At 30.8% G+C, this 14,957-nt stretch overlaps 1 protein-coding gene across 11 annotated transcripts in view; it reads right to left on the bottom strand.

The window, feature by feature from the left end:
* Mgat2 (alpha-1,6-mannosyl-glycoprotein 2-beta-N-acetylglucosaminyltransferase) overlaps window positions 1-14,957 on the bottom strand; it is an 858,981-nt gene that overhangs the window by 581,898 nt on the left and 262,126 nt on the right. For 2 of the 11 annotated variants that reach the window (XM_075365853.1, XM_075365854.1), the window contains one exon: window positions 7,690-7,740. The exons of the other annotated variants lie outside the window; for them this stretch is intronic. The gene's annotated coding sequence lies outside the window, so the exon portion shown is untranslated. The remainder of the gene's footprint in view (window positions 1-7,689; window positions 7,741-14,957) is intronic. 11 annotated transcript variants of the gene reach the window in all.

Here is a 14,957-nt window from a genome sequence, read left to right as displayed (position 1 = left end):
TGGTTCAACCCACTGGATTAGTCTACTGGTGAACACGTCTTCCCAAATCAGTTTATTTGGAAGTCGAGAGTTCCAGCGTTCAAAGTCCTAGTAAAGTTAGCTATTTTTACACGGATTTGAATACTAGATCGTGGATACCGGTATTCATTGGTGTTGAGTTTTTTCAATTAACCACACATCTCAGGAATGGTCGAACTGAGATTGTACAAGACTACACTTCATTTACACTCATACATATCATTCTCATTCATCCTCTGATGTATTATCTGTACGATAATTCTCGGAGGCTAAACAGGAAAAATAAAAAGTTTTTATTTGGTTCAACTTGGTTTATACGCCCAACTACTTTATCATAAAATCATTCATTTTAAGCCGTCCGAGGACTTTTTCACTTCCACATTGTCAGATCCCTTAAACTGCTCTTATCACCGTCGCTGTTTGCATGAGGGAGATAATTGCCATAAACACGCCGGAACGTTCGTTGAACAGTTTTAACTGATTTACACTCCACTTACCACAAAACGTCGTGGAGAACTGTCGCCATGCACTAACTGATAGTAGTACAGAGGTGTTCTGTTATGCGCATCGGCTCAAGGTCACAGCCAGTCACGCCTAAAAAAAAACTTGATGATGTCACGATTAATTTGCAGTTTCAGTTAATACTTTATCTCAATTCTATAGGGAGATATGATTATTTTTTTATTATTGCACCCTTTTTCGATGATCCCGTATATATTGCGAAATTAAATTATAAAAACGGTTTCATATTTCAAAATTGAGGGATACTAGGAGGTACTGAAGAAACAAATATGTATCTAAATAGTTACAAAATTACTACTTTATGGTGTTTTTGAAATTTTTGTTCTCTATTTTGAATCTGCCATATTGAAACAAACTTTTTTTCAACTGAAAAGTAAAAAATCTGATTCATGATTATAATTTAAACCTCGTTTTATTGGTACCGTCATTTTCCCGTCTTTGAAACTTTGATTGCTTATAACTCGTAAACTTAGGCATTTAACGGGAAACGGTTTTGCCAACGTTTTTTCTGGTACAACTTTACATTACAATTATATACCATATACCTTCGTGTTCAAAAAAAAAAAAACCTTTGTTTAAATGTGGCGGATTTAAGATGGCGAATACAAATTTCGTACATATCATAAAGTAAAATTATAACTATGTAGATCCTCACTTGTTTCTATATCACTCAGTTTTGAAATATGAAGCCGTTTCCATACCATACTTTAATATCACCCTGAAAATATATATATATATATATATATATATATATATATATATATATATATACATTTACCAGCTCGCTCCCGACATAGTGTTTTGTAAGAAATATTAATATTTTTTAAACGTGTAGATTATAAATAAAACATAAAACAGATGTAATAAAAAAGAATACAAAGTGTAATGTAATATAAGGACTTGGGAAACGCCTCATAAACCAATGTGTCATAAGATATGATGAAACTGTGTACAGAGCTTTTATAAGAGATAAGGTGATATCTTTTCATTTAAACAAAATATATCAAAATACAACGAGCAGAAACGGATAGAAAAACATATTAAAAGTTCAACATCTGTTTTCACGAGATATGATAATAATAATAATTCAACTATATAAACTATATAAATATGTAAAACGCGGATATAAAAACAATTTAATATATTTTTTTAGTTATTTACTAGCAAATTTCTTGAATAAATACAACTAGCTATGTCAAAATTGTTACGTTTTCCAGGATTCCTTATTTTTTTTATTAATTAAGCTATCCTATTTAAAAAAGTAATAGGAAAAATATTTAATAAATCAGCTACTAAAACTATCATAACCTCGAAGAACACATAAATCGTTTACCAGAACTTTTAAAAACCTGTAAAAATCGATTTTAAAAGTTATTTTCTAAAATAGCCCACCGGGCTGGTCTAATTGTTAAATAGATGATTTTCGCAGTCGAAGGTTCTGAATTTCAAATCCTAGTAAATTTAGTTGCTTTTATTTAGTCGATTTGAATACTAGGCTGTGGATACTGTTGTACTGTGGTGATCAGGGTTTAATTAACCGCACGTCTCAGAATTGGTCGACCTGAGCATGTACGAGATTAAACCTCATTTACATATCATTTACACATCCTCATCTTATTGGACCGCGGGAGGTTTGCTTATTGTTCATTAATTGAACAGACTGGCAGGTACACATTAGGAAAATAAATATTATCTACCTGAACCCAAAATCATTTTCCACTTTGTATTTTATAATTAATTTTATCTATATTAAACAATAATAATAATAATTATTATTATTATTTGAAACCCCTCCGGCGTAGTTGAAAAAAAGAAGCCGGAAAAGTTATGTGAACCTCTTGCCGGTTTTTCCTTTTTTATATTGTTTGTTTCTCCAACCAGTTACAGCCGGGTCTGTCTCTCTCCCTCTCTCTCTCTCTCTCTGTGTTTGTGTGTGTGTGTGTGTGTGTGTGTGTGCATGTGCAAATGCAATTACCCCTACCACCGGCTTGCCAGACCTAACGTAGCTGCAGACTAAGTGCAATGTAAGTGTACCGGTAAACATGCCGTCTGGAACAGACTCAGGTCGACCACTTCTCAGACGTGTGGTTAATTGAAACCCAACCGACAAAGGACATCCCAACCACGTAGGGGAAGACACCGCTCTTTGACGTTTCCGGTCGCCACACCAACCCCACCCATCGTTCCAAGACCTGATGGGATTTAACGGGAGACCAACAAAAGACACCGGTATCCACACCACAATCTAGCATTTAAATCCATATTAAAGTAACCATATAAGCCTTTACAAAGGCTTGCTCTCAACTTCGAAAATCAGCTGATTTTGCTATGATTAGTTTTAATACCTGCTTAAGATATTATATATTAATAGTATAAAATAATTTAAAAAAAATTAAAACCAATTAAAAATATCTTACGATTGCATGATGTATATCATAAGAAAAACATATTCATATATCTATTATGATTAACTATTATGTAGTAAAAAATTCAACATTCCATTTCTTCTTTTATAAAAAAAAAATCTAGAGTCCTTCAAATTTAACATACAAACAATAATAGAAATGAATATTACTAATAAGAAAGAATTTAATTTTTTTTCAGCATTACAAATTACAATGTATTTACTATGTACTAAAGGTACAACATACCTTTACAATAAATATTTTAACGATGTGTATTTCATAATACTCGAAATTAAATAAAATAATTTAACATTACGTCTTACATAAAAATAAAATGTGCAAACATTATTATCAATCCAAACAATTACATAAGTTACAAATTGAGTAAATACGCCAACTAAATTCTTATAAAACAAAGTTTAAATTATGATACTACAATAAAAACATCAGTTATCACATTAAATAAATAGTTAAACTGGATTTATAATATTATGAAATAATTTAATTATTTTTTTCTGGAATATTCAATATTTAAAAAAAACAAAAAAACATGGAAAATACTGCATATAAATTGAAAATAATCATGAAGTGTTTATAGATAAAATATATCAAGCGGGATTGAATAGACCAAGACCAGTCCAGTTTTAGAGAATGTAAAAATCACGCGAATGTAATATTAGCCTTCATGTTAATTTTAGAAGGTAGAAAAGTTAGAATAAATATCAATTTACATCTGTAAATATTAAAAAGGAATTTGGTATAATAGAAAAAAATGTTTCACATAATAAATTTTAAAGGAAAATGGCTGTGAAACATATTGGAAGGAAGGATTTATTTTAAATAACCGAAAATAATCAGTAGAAGTAGTCCCGTTATATTTTTTTCCGATGAGACTGAAGCTTGATATTTAAGAAAGAAGATTAAAATAATGTGTAAGCTCTGAAACGGATGATTATACACAACAGTTACCATTTATTTATGATAGACCTTGAATGAGTGAATAAATTGAGGTTGTAATTAAAGCCGAGCCTGTACAACATTAAACTCCATTTACATATTATACATGACATCCTTATCTTACTGATAATTTTACGTTTGCCATCTCAGTGGAATAATTGTGCATTTGTTTCAATAATACTTCAATATGAAATCTGAACAATGCGGAGCAGTTAAGACAATTTAATTACAATTTAGTAGTAGAATTCTGAAGAAATTGATTTAGGATTGGGTAAGAAGCCTCGTGATGAACAAAGCAATGTATAAATCCTTGAAAACAGCAATACAAAGTAAAAGGTGCGATGCTACAAAATAACGGTATGCCTGTTTATACAATCGGTTTCATTCAACTTACCGAAGATCAATATTCGAATGATTTCTTTATAAGGATTTACATATGAAATTCAACTAGACGAGGCGTTAAATGAGTGTATTAATCGCATTACTTTTACCCCCCCCCAAACACAACTTTTGAAACATAAAAGTTAACGATAACGTTATTCATTTATATTAATGAGTGGTGAATCATCTTGCACTTGTTAAAATATATAAGTAAACATCCTACTCACTACATGATACTAGGTCGCTATAATAATGTAAAATAGAATATTCCAGAATTGGGAAAAATTTCTTTGAGGAATGGTAAAAATTCAGTTAATTCATATCACAGTGATATATTCGAATAAATGTATGTAAAATTATTGTTTCCAGACATCTTCATACACGGCAAAATTTCTCAATCATCAAAATTGCTAGATCTTAGGATGCACGTGATTTTTTTTCTTTTGGGGTTATTAGGAAACATTGCAGAGTTCAAAGAAAAAATTTGACACGCCCCAATTCCTGTGTACATGTTACATCGAATGAGAGAAAATATTAATAGTTGTCTTTGAGGTACAAAAAATGATAATTATTCATAAAACTGTTGCATTGTGCTTCTCAAATAGACATAACATAGATGAGCAGTGACAACTCGTAGCTAAAATTAATGGGTGTGCTGTTCAAAAAATTTTTTCCTGGGCTTTTTCAAGGCCACGGTTAACGTTTTCTATAAATTAAAAGAAGAAAAAATCAAATAAAATATCTGGAAGCAGGATAATAATCTAATTCTACACATTTATCACATTCAAGAATATGGTACACGGTTTTTGAGCACAAATATTATTTATTCAGTTTAACAGAATAAATAATAAGATGTTAATACAGATAATATTTTTTAGTATTATTAGATAATAACTTAATAAAATGTCCGCTGAAAAATACTATACTCCAGTGATCCTTAATGTAAATTTCTGTGTACACAGAAACAAATACATAATTAATTTTTACTAATTACCTTCTCTTTCGCCCTTCCAGCATGTTTTTTGGACAGATTTGGCAATCAAAGAGCCCTTGTTGCTTTCCGCCATCTTCTGATCGCTACTGAAAAAACAACTAAACCGCTTTCATATTCCTTCCACCGACTAACCGACTAGAAAAAGGAACGAACAAGGAAGGTTCATATACACGCTCAGTAAAAAAAAACTATCTTCCACACCCGTGTCGGCACTGCGGGAGCGACAGTGCTCTCTCTCTCCCTCGCGTGCAGCTTCCTCTGTGCGCATGCGCAAACAGCGAAACACCACGCCGCTGGAACTGTGAAGCGCATAGTTCCATACAAACATTTATGTTTTCATAAAGTAGGAGATGGCTACTAACATTAAGCTTAAAGGTTATATATTATTGTACAAGTATAAAGAAAGAATTAAAGAAAAAAGGACTCATTATATTAAATGTTATCGACAATTTCAAGTGGTGATAAGGGATGCTGCAGTTCCACATTGCCTGTACACGAGCCGCCACTGTAGATGAGTCGCCCTTTTTGGGGCTATGTGACAATTTAAAGTTTACGGTTTGTAAATTATTTACAGCCGGTTTTACGGAAAGACGGCTAAACAAGAACTAAGATCGACCGTCCAACTACTACGAACTGAACCTGGCCGAGCCTGAATCCGGCCAAGACGCGATGATGAAGACACCCCGAGTGAAGAAAGCTTCCCAACTTTGTTTCACCAACCAACCGTCATCCTTTTCTGACTCTTAAAATTATGTTACTCCCAACACAAGGGACTCTCTCCGATGAGGGGAGTTTGAATTGCGTTCTAGGATACTCTAGGATACCCAAGAGGCGCATTTCTGTTAAGCTGGAAGGCTTAAGCACCGAAAGGACTTCAAGCAACGGTCTGAATGGGAAATTATGCCGAGAGAACGAACCACTACGTGGCTAGTCTCTCAAGGTCAATCCCGGTAAATATTTGAATCTAGTCTAAAGGTTCAGAACACAATACACAATTCCGTTCATAAATAAAACAAAATATAACCGCCAAACATTGCTGATCGCATGAATAGAATTCCTATTATTGATCACAATTTGTTGCTCACAAAAAGAAATTTTTGGCAAATTTTATTAAGGGACAAATTTTCTTGGTATGATCAAATTGATTTCGTTTGTTCATGCTCTGAAGCACCTTAATAAAACTAAGCTCGTCATTATTATTAAACATTTATTACGTCTACGTATATTTTCGTATAAAATATAATGTTATCTCTCGAAGAAGCGTAAAAAAAGTTAGAACGCGTTTTTAACATACAAAAATGGACTGTCAGATATTATCTGGCGCCCATATATGAATCGTGTAGACCGACAGTTAGAAAATTAAATATGTTTATCCTTATGTATATTTATGAATATGTAATTTTTACTCAAAAGAATAGTCACTTATTGTTAAAAAATAACAATTTTCACATTTACCAAAACCAGACAACAGAAACTGTTGCCGTAAACTCAACACAATACTTCGGCTTAAGAGAAAAGGCCTTGTTACTTACGCTTCCGTTGCTATTTTTAATAGATTGCCATCCATTTGAAAAATCTTTCCACCACATTATTAAAAAAGACAATTAAAAGATTTTACATTAAACATATTATTCTGTTGGTGATTTTTTTTTAATAAAACTAATTAAAGAAAAAAAACAAAAAAGCAAAACACGATTATTCTGCATCTCGTTTAACGAGCAGATAAATACGTGCTCAAAATACTTTTTAATAGTGACTTCAGAAATGTGAATTATTTTGTAGTATTTTTTATATTTAAATTAATAAGGATTTTAATTACATCTATTTTTAATCTTACAATTTGAATTTGTACGTTCCGATCGAACAAAAATTTGTTTATTTTTTTTGCAACCGGTAATTATAAATAAATTTTGTTAATATATTAAAAAAAATTATTACAACTAAAACCGTTTGCTTCGTTATCCCTATTTCACATAAGCGCAAGCAAAATAGACTAACTTTGACAAGAAAATAATAATCCAGAGCACTATTTTAAGAGCAGCAATCAATAACATCAACAACTGTATAGATACATTATTACGTGATCGTAATATAATTTATTTTTTTCCACACCAATTTAGTTATTAAAAAAAAATAATCTAAATTGAACACCATTCGTAATAACATACAACTTTTTTTTTTTGTTTTTGTTGTTTGTGGGCGAAAAACGCTTGGGCGTTATCATCGACCGGTAGTTATTATTAAAACGGTAATATAACTCCAAAATAATAAGCTATACAAGGTGTAAATATAACAAAAATTTACTAAAACAAGCTAAGAAGGCAAAACAAAACCCAAAACTAATACCACACAGATAAGGTTGATATAATATAAAAGCTAAAATAATAGAATAAAGAAAGTATAAAAACTTACCCAACTCCGATGGGTTGTGCAAAAATCCCCTCCCCGGATAGTAAAATTAAACTAAAAAATCAAATCGAAAATAAAGGTTAAAATTATTAAAAAACTCTCCTTACAGAAAAACATATATGAGTATATTAAATCCTTTGCAGTAACCCAGAACCATGTAAAAAGAGAAAAATCCGTTCCAAAATCCCGCCATCATTGCACAAGATATCACGAATGTTGCTGGGTATATTAAACTGACGAGGCAACGACGCATAACATACGCAGTCCAAGAGAATGTGGTGCACAGTCATGCGGCAGTTGCATCGTGTGTTTTATTAACACACAACTTGTATTAATAAACATTTTTAATTAAGACATTAAAACTGACATACAGAATTTTCCACGACCGAACAGTTCGTTATTGAATTGAATTTATATGTGTGAGCACTTTTTGTCTCGAATTTTGATTTTGGATTCGGATTAAGCATCGTTAGAGGATTGCAAAAATACAATAATGGTGCGATCGACCGTTATTCTCACCTCAAAATGACCACCAAAATTAAAAATTTTTAATAATCATTACACAATACGGTGTCAAGTTGATTCAAACACAATAATTTAAGGTTTACTAAAACATGTAAAATATATATATATCCATTTTGTAAATGGCCGTAAAACTAACTTTTTAGTAATATTAAAATAGTCAAACATGCCTTAAAGCCGCCAAAGTACGAAATAATTATATTAACTTAGCTATATAACGTAAGTAGTAGTTAATTTGTTAGAAATGGATTCATAATTGAGAATACGGTAATAATAATAACAACGTTCGTACGGGAAAGTCTTACTAGATTTTTCACTGATAAATGCTTTATTTTTAAATTGCATGATTCATAACTGAGAAAAAAATTACTTGAAAAATTAAAATAAGCTGAACATCTCTAGTTGAAAAATAGATCTGATTTTATTTCAAACGAAAAAAAATTTTAAAGAATTTATAAGGCATATTAATTTTTAGGGACTTTCCCGTTACGCGGATTTTTTCTAATGGATAGCGTAACACACAAATACACATACAATTTAATTTAAAATATTTAAATTTTATTTAAATATACATTTTTTATTTATTTAATTTAATGATTCTACCTAAAGCGTGCGCGCATACCGTATTTCATTTGTACGAGTGAGGCGGTGCTACTGACCACTTTAAATATTATTCATTTAATTCTACCGATCACCTTTTTTTCTTACCTGTTTAGCCTTCGGGAATAACCGTTCAGATATTACTTCAGACGATGAATGAGGATGATATATATGAGTGTAAATAAAGTGTAGTCTTAAACAGTCTCAATTCGACCATTCCTGAGATGTGTGGTTAGTTGCAACCCGACCACCAAAGAACAACGGTATCCACGATCTAGTATTTAAATCCGTATAATAGTAACAGCCTTTACTAGGACTTGAACGCTGGAACTCTCGACTTCCAAATCAGTTGATTTGGGAAGCGTTCACCACTAGACCAACCAGGTGGGTTTCTACCGGTCATCTGTGACGTCACAACATAGCAGGCGACAACAGCACCTGTACTTCAGTGCTATACTAGCCCTCCTTGTGAAGAGGGGGGGGGGCTAATGACGCAATATACCCACTTAGCCACTAGTTAATTTAGAGAATGTTTTGGGAATTTTGCAAAAAAATTTGTTTGGAAATATATTTATTTTTTAATTGTAAACAAATGTACTTAAGAAAAATAAGACCTTAATTAAAGGGAAATCTCGAGATACTGAGGGTAACCTTGCTCGACAGCCTCATCCCCTTGACCATTTAAGTTAAAAATTTAATGGCATCCATGCCCAACACATAGAAGTAATCGGATCAAGTTTGGTTAAAATCGGTCAAGTAATTTTCGAGAAATAAGGTGATTTAAGGTCGATACCGAACACGCACACTTACATACGAACACTCGGAAAAGTTTCTATCCAGCTTTTTTGTTTTGGGTTCCTTAGATGTCAGAATGTAAAGATCCGGTGAAAACCGCATACGCCCAAATTGGGCCGATTACAATACTTTCCCTTCTACAACTATAACTCTGCTACACGGGAAAGTAACAAATGTAACATATTTGTATTAAAAATAGTTTAAGAAACAGTCGAAAAACTGGTATTTTTCTTTAATATTCTTCAACTTTTTAAAGAAAATATTCAAAAACAATATGAAATTATATTGGTTAACATTTTGCAAAGGTATTCAAGGAAAAAAACAGTATTAAATTCGATTTTCCAGTTATAATTAAGTAAGATATTAAACTTTAAATTCTTTCGTCTAGATGATTTAGTAAATAATTTCAGTTACTTTTAAATGCTTTCATCAAAAAGTTTTTTTGCAGTCGTTGCAACTATTATCTAGTGCTCTCTCGGTCTCTTCAGTATTTAATAAAATATATGTATAATTTTGAACAGTTACATGTGAAAAGAAAAATAGAAATTAAAGGTTGAATTCGAAAAATAATTAAAATATAATTTTATTCGCTTCCCTTAACTAGTATAGTACAGTACATTGCAGACTGTATTCGGATAGCTTCTGAAATCACCAAAAACAAAATTAGGATATTCTCTCCACCTTAACGATACGATGAGATTTTATTCTCCTTTCTTCTCCCGAATCCAAGATTTATTATAACCGCCCCCTATTTTACATTCATAAAACCGTATTACTTTATGATTACTGATATCAAAGTATCGATCAAAATATTGGTTGCATCCAATTTATCGGGGAAATTCATTATAAACACCGATTAAAAATTTACAAAGATTTATAATTCATGAATCAATAAATATATTACTTCGGGTTCAATTATTGACCCGTTATATTCGTAAAACGAGCGATAACAATTCATACGAAGGAATGATAAAGTGAGGAAGGGATCAGGGAGGTAACTGCAATACATGTTTGAATATTAATACGGCAATAACGTGACGCTAAAACACGATATATGCATAGGCTTAGCAAACATATCGACAACATGAGACACCCGTAAACGGTACCGGTACGGTTAAAAGATGGAAAGGGTGTGACACAGATTCGATGAACATCAAGCTAACGATATAGAGGAAAATCGAAAACCGATCAGAGTGGACAATTTTTTATAAATGTTAGTAAAAGCTCTACGTATAACCTATTTTGCTCGTTATCATCGTATGTAATCATTCACTGTTAATGCCAAAACGAACCGGAAAATCATCAGGCCGATATAACTAGTTACGTACGGTACACAGCAAGACAATGTTTTTTTTTTTTTTGTATTACGACTAACAACTTTAAATACTGCTATTTAGATATATTTTGGTTTATTACGTCCTAAAAATCTTTTTTATTCAGAGGTAGTCATATTTAAGTGATAATTTTTATGTTTTTTCAAGTAGGTTGAGGACGCTGAATCGTATCGCACTAGTTCAAACTAACAATGAATCTAATAAAAGATTCTTAACTTTCTGTCACTCCTAAACTGTACAATTTGCTACCCAATGTTGTTGCTTTTAATCTACCCAAAATGTTTTAAAAGGACTTGGTTGTTTTTGTTAAATACTTAATTTTACAAGGTGACAGTAATGCGTTTTGTTTTTCTCCTCTCTTTGGTGTTATATTTTTGCACGGTGTACTACTAAGATGTGGTTTAAGGAGTATTGTAATATATGAATATTATTGTTATTTTGTCACTTTTTAAGACTGTAACTCATAAAACAGGTTTCTTTTAAAATGTAACTTATATTAGTATGTTTTAGCATTTCAATCGTACTTTTTTTTAATTAATTTTTCATTTTATATAAATTATAATAGAGTAATTGTGCATGATCTGCAATTATTCGCTTTCTGGTAATGTCTCAACAGAGTATTTTTATGAATTATTAGTCCATAATTCATCCTTAAAGCTTTTAATTTCTTTTTTTTTATAATTTTTTTAAAGTCAATGTTTTTCGCAACATATACGTAGTGAAGTGTTTTCTAAGGCGTAAGTAATATATATATAGTAACAGGACGAGTATAACGAACCAGGGTAACGGATTTCTTCCAATTAAGAATAAATAAAAGATAAAATAATAATGAAAAGAAAAATTCAGAAGGAACTAAAAGGGATTTTCTCATATTAACAGCTCCGTTTAAAAATGTTCTTTGTAATACAGACAGTAGGTACATCAAAAACTCTTGTTCGATCAGAAGGGTTACCGGATCGGAATAATAATTTACAGTAAAACGTAAGGGCGCAGACGATAAAAATTATTACGCTTCAACAATTAAAGTGATGAGATGGGTACTGGTTATGCATGCCAGGGGAGTAAGTACTGCCAAGGACTAGAGGAAAGAGTGAATAGTTTTGCGAGGCCGTGTTCAGGGTAGTTGTGATAGCAAGCGATAACAGTGTAGTTTGGCAAACCTGAGTTCAATGCGGTTGGGGTGACGGCGATATCAGTAAGCGTGTGGTAACAACGAGTGAGGGGTACGTCAAGAGTATTCCAGCGTGGACAGTCGGTGAATGCAGGAAGTTGTTCGGAGAGTTATCTGTAAACAGTAGTGAAAAATGACAGTATTCCACCCATTTATTAAGTGTAGGTTAGTTCTATTATAACAATAAAAGTAATACAATGTTTGCAAAAATTTAATTGTATGAACTTTAGACTTTTTTAATGTAATCTTGTTAACGCAGTATTAGGTTCAATATAACTTTAGTAAGTTGGACTGTATTCTGGTTTTTATAATTTAACTGTCATTAAACAAATTTGGTCCTTTTCATTTTAAATTCCAATTTTGTATGTTAAACCTATTTATTGTATTATTATTATTTTTATTATTTATTTTGTTTATATGTTTTTAGGGTAAAAAAATGTATTTATAAAAAAATTTTAGTTTCGTATTACAATTTGTTTCGTAAATTTAATATAATATATAAATAATAAATTAATTAATTTAATTTATATTTAAGCTTCCAGCATTCGTAGGGAGTGAATTTGCATATGGATATTATGGATCTTGATGAAAATGTTGTGAGTGTGCAATCTTTAAAAGATGTGCTGGAAGTGACTCTTTTGCGAATGGAAGATATCAATCAGTTAAAAAGTTTCAATGGATATATGAATAACGTGTTGCTTTACAGTTTCTTACGTTTTGCGAACGCATTAAGTGGAAAAAATGCGCTTGCGATTTATACAACAGGAATCAATTTTGGATACCTAATAATAGCATTCCGAGACGCCGATCCCCAGGGCATCACGTCCGGAGAGCCTAGCTGCAGGGCGTGCCTATGGCACCCCTCTGCAGGGGTATATATATATATATTATATATATATATATATATATAATAAACGGGTATACTAGTTTTTGAAACCTTTTAGGTAAAACAAAGCCGGGTTGTAGTATTTTAATAAACTTTTACACTATTTCCATTACAATGTATACTTATTGAAATTACTAAGAAAAACCCATTATTTTTTTCCAATATTTATTTGGAGAAAACCTAATTTGTTAGAAATACGTTATAAAGTCAAAAGCAGTAATAATAATTAAAAAAATTATGCCTTGTGTACGTTTGTTTATTATTAATTCTTCATTTATTACAACAAATATTGGTATTTTTATTACTTTTCATCTATTATTAAGATAGAATATGTAAATACTGAAATAACAGAGGTGAAAACAGAAGAATTTCAGCGTACAATTTATTTTCTTTAATTTTTTTTAAATTGTATGAAAATGTTCAACCTATCAACTCTATTTTTTCTTAGAGTAATTTTTTTACTTCAAGCATACTTGGATTTGTCATTTCATTAATTGTTTACTTCCTTGTACGATTGTAATCACGAAAAATGTCGGTTTTAAAATTTCAACAGAGTATCCATTTTGATCATCCGTGAATCCATTTCGACTAGTTTCGGCCTGACATACATATGTACGTCTATAGGTACATACGTATATGTCTATAGGTACATACGTATGTATCTCGTATAACTAAAAATCGATTTGCCGTAAAGTGTTGAAATTTTGGATCAAGGACTGTTGAAAAATCTAGTTGCGCACTTTCCTTTTGATTACAGTCGTCTCCACCAAGTGTCCAAAAAAGCCCAAAATCCAAAATATTTGGATTTTTTACTTTCTCTTAACTGCAGTGATAAGCCCTCATTGAGGTCGTTTCAACAAAATATCATAAGTAGTACTTATTTTCAGTGGTTCAAGATTTATAACCACATAAAATTTTAATTAAAGAAATATTTGGATCTTACAAGGGAAGGTCACATTGGTTCGAATCAAACTTCATTTCCTTTTCTTTTTTTTTTAATATATTGATTTATTAGTAATTATTAATCTCCGATTGTAAAAAGAATTTACAATAAAAAAATACATATATATGAAAAAATATTAGAAGTTATTAATGAAATAAAATTTTATGTACTTTTAAAATGTGCATACGTAATTTAATAGGCGTACAAGGAAGCCATGGGGTGTCCACATCAATTTTTTTTTTTTTAAGAAATCCCTTTTTACAGATTATACAAATATTATAATTTTAAATTAATTAATATTATTGAAGATTATCATTAGCTTTATTGAAATAAACATTTGGCAATTAAGTTTTATTTTAGTACTCAACAATTAACGTAGACGATTATTAATTTTATAAATTGTGTTGTTTATTTTATAAAGTATGTTCATTTTATTCATACAAATTGCATGTAATTCATGTTCTAAAGTAAATTCCATGGATGGTTTTTTTTTTCAATTTATAATCATATAAATATTTTTATATGATTTAAATTATATTTTTTATGCTTGAATATCACAAAAGATTTATCCCTCGAACAAATTTTTGTCATTTTTTATGCTTTATATTTAGTAAAATGCAAATAAAACTGGTTTATTAAATATATATCAAATGAGTTAAACCATTTATAAAATAGAGGATAGACGATCACATAGTAATTAAAAAAGAAGAAAAAAATCATATTATTTCAAGCATGAAAGTTAATATAGTACATAGAACGTAATGAACTTGAAATAATACTGTTAAGCCTAACAGGCCGTATCGAATTTCTCCCTCCTACACTATCGGTTTAAACGCGTATTAATTGTACAGAAACAAATCCATGTACTCAGTGAAAAAAGTAATCCACCGTTCTTTTGCATGCATGTGCATAGATTTAACTAAACGGTTTTAAACTGACAAATAATGTACATTCTACTAATTAAAAAAAAAGAAAAAAAAAACACCGTGGCTTATATCTCTGACAATAAATCACCTTAGT

Source organism: Lycorma delicatula, chromosome 5 (genome assembly GCF_047948215.1).
Source record: "Lycorma delicatula isolate Av1 chromosome 5, ASM4794821v1, whole genome shotgun sequence".
Taxonomy (NCBI): domain Eukaryota; kingdom Metazoa; phylum Arthropoda; class Insecta; order Hemiptera; family Fulgoridae; genus Lycorma; species Lycorma delicatula.
Note: the sequence above shows the minus strand (reverse complement) of the source record. Positions and strands in the feature narration are given on the sequence as shown.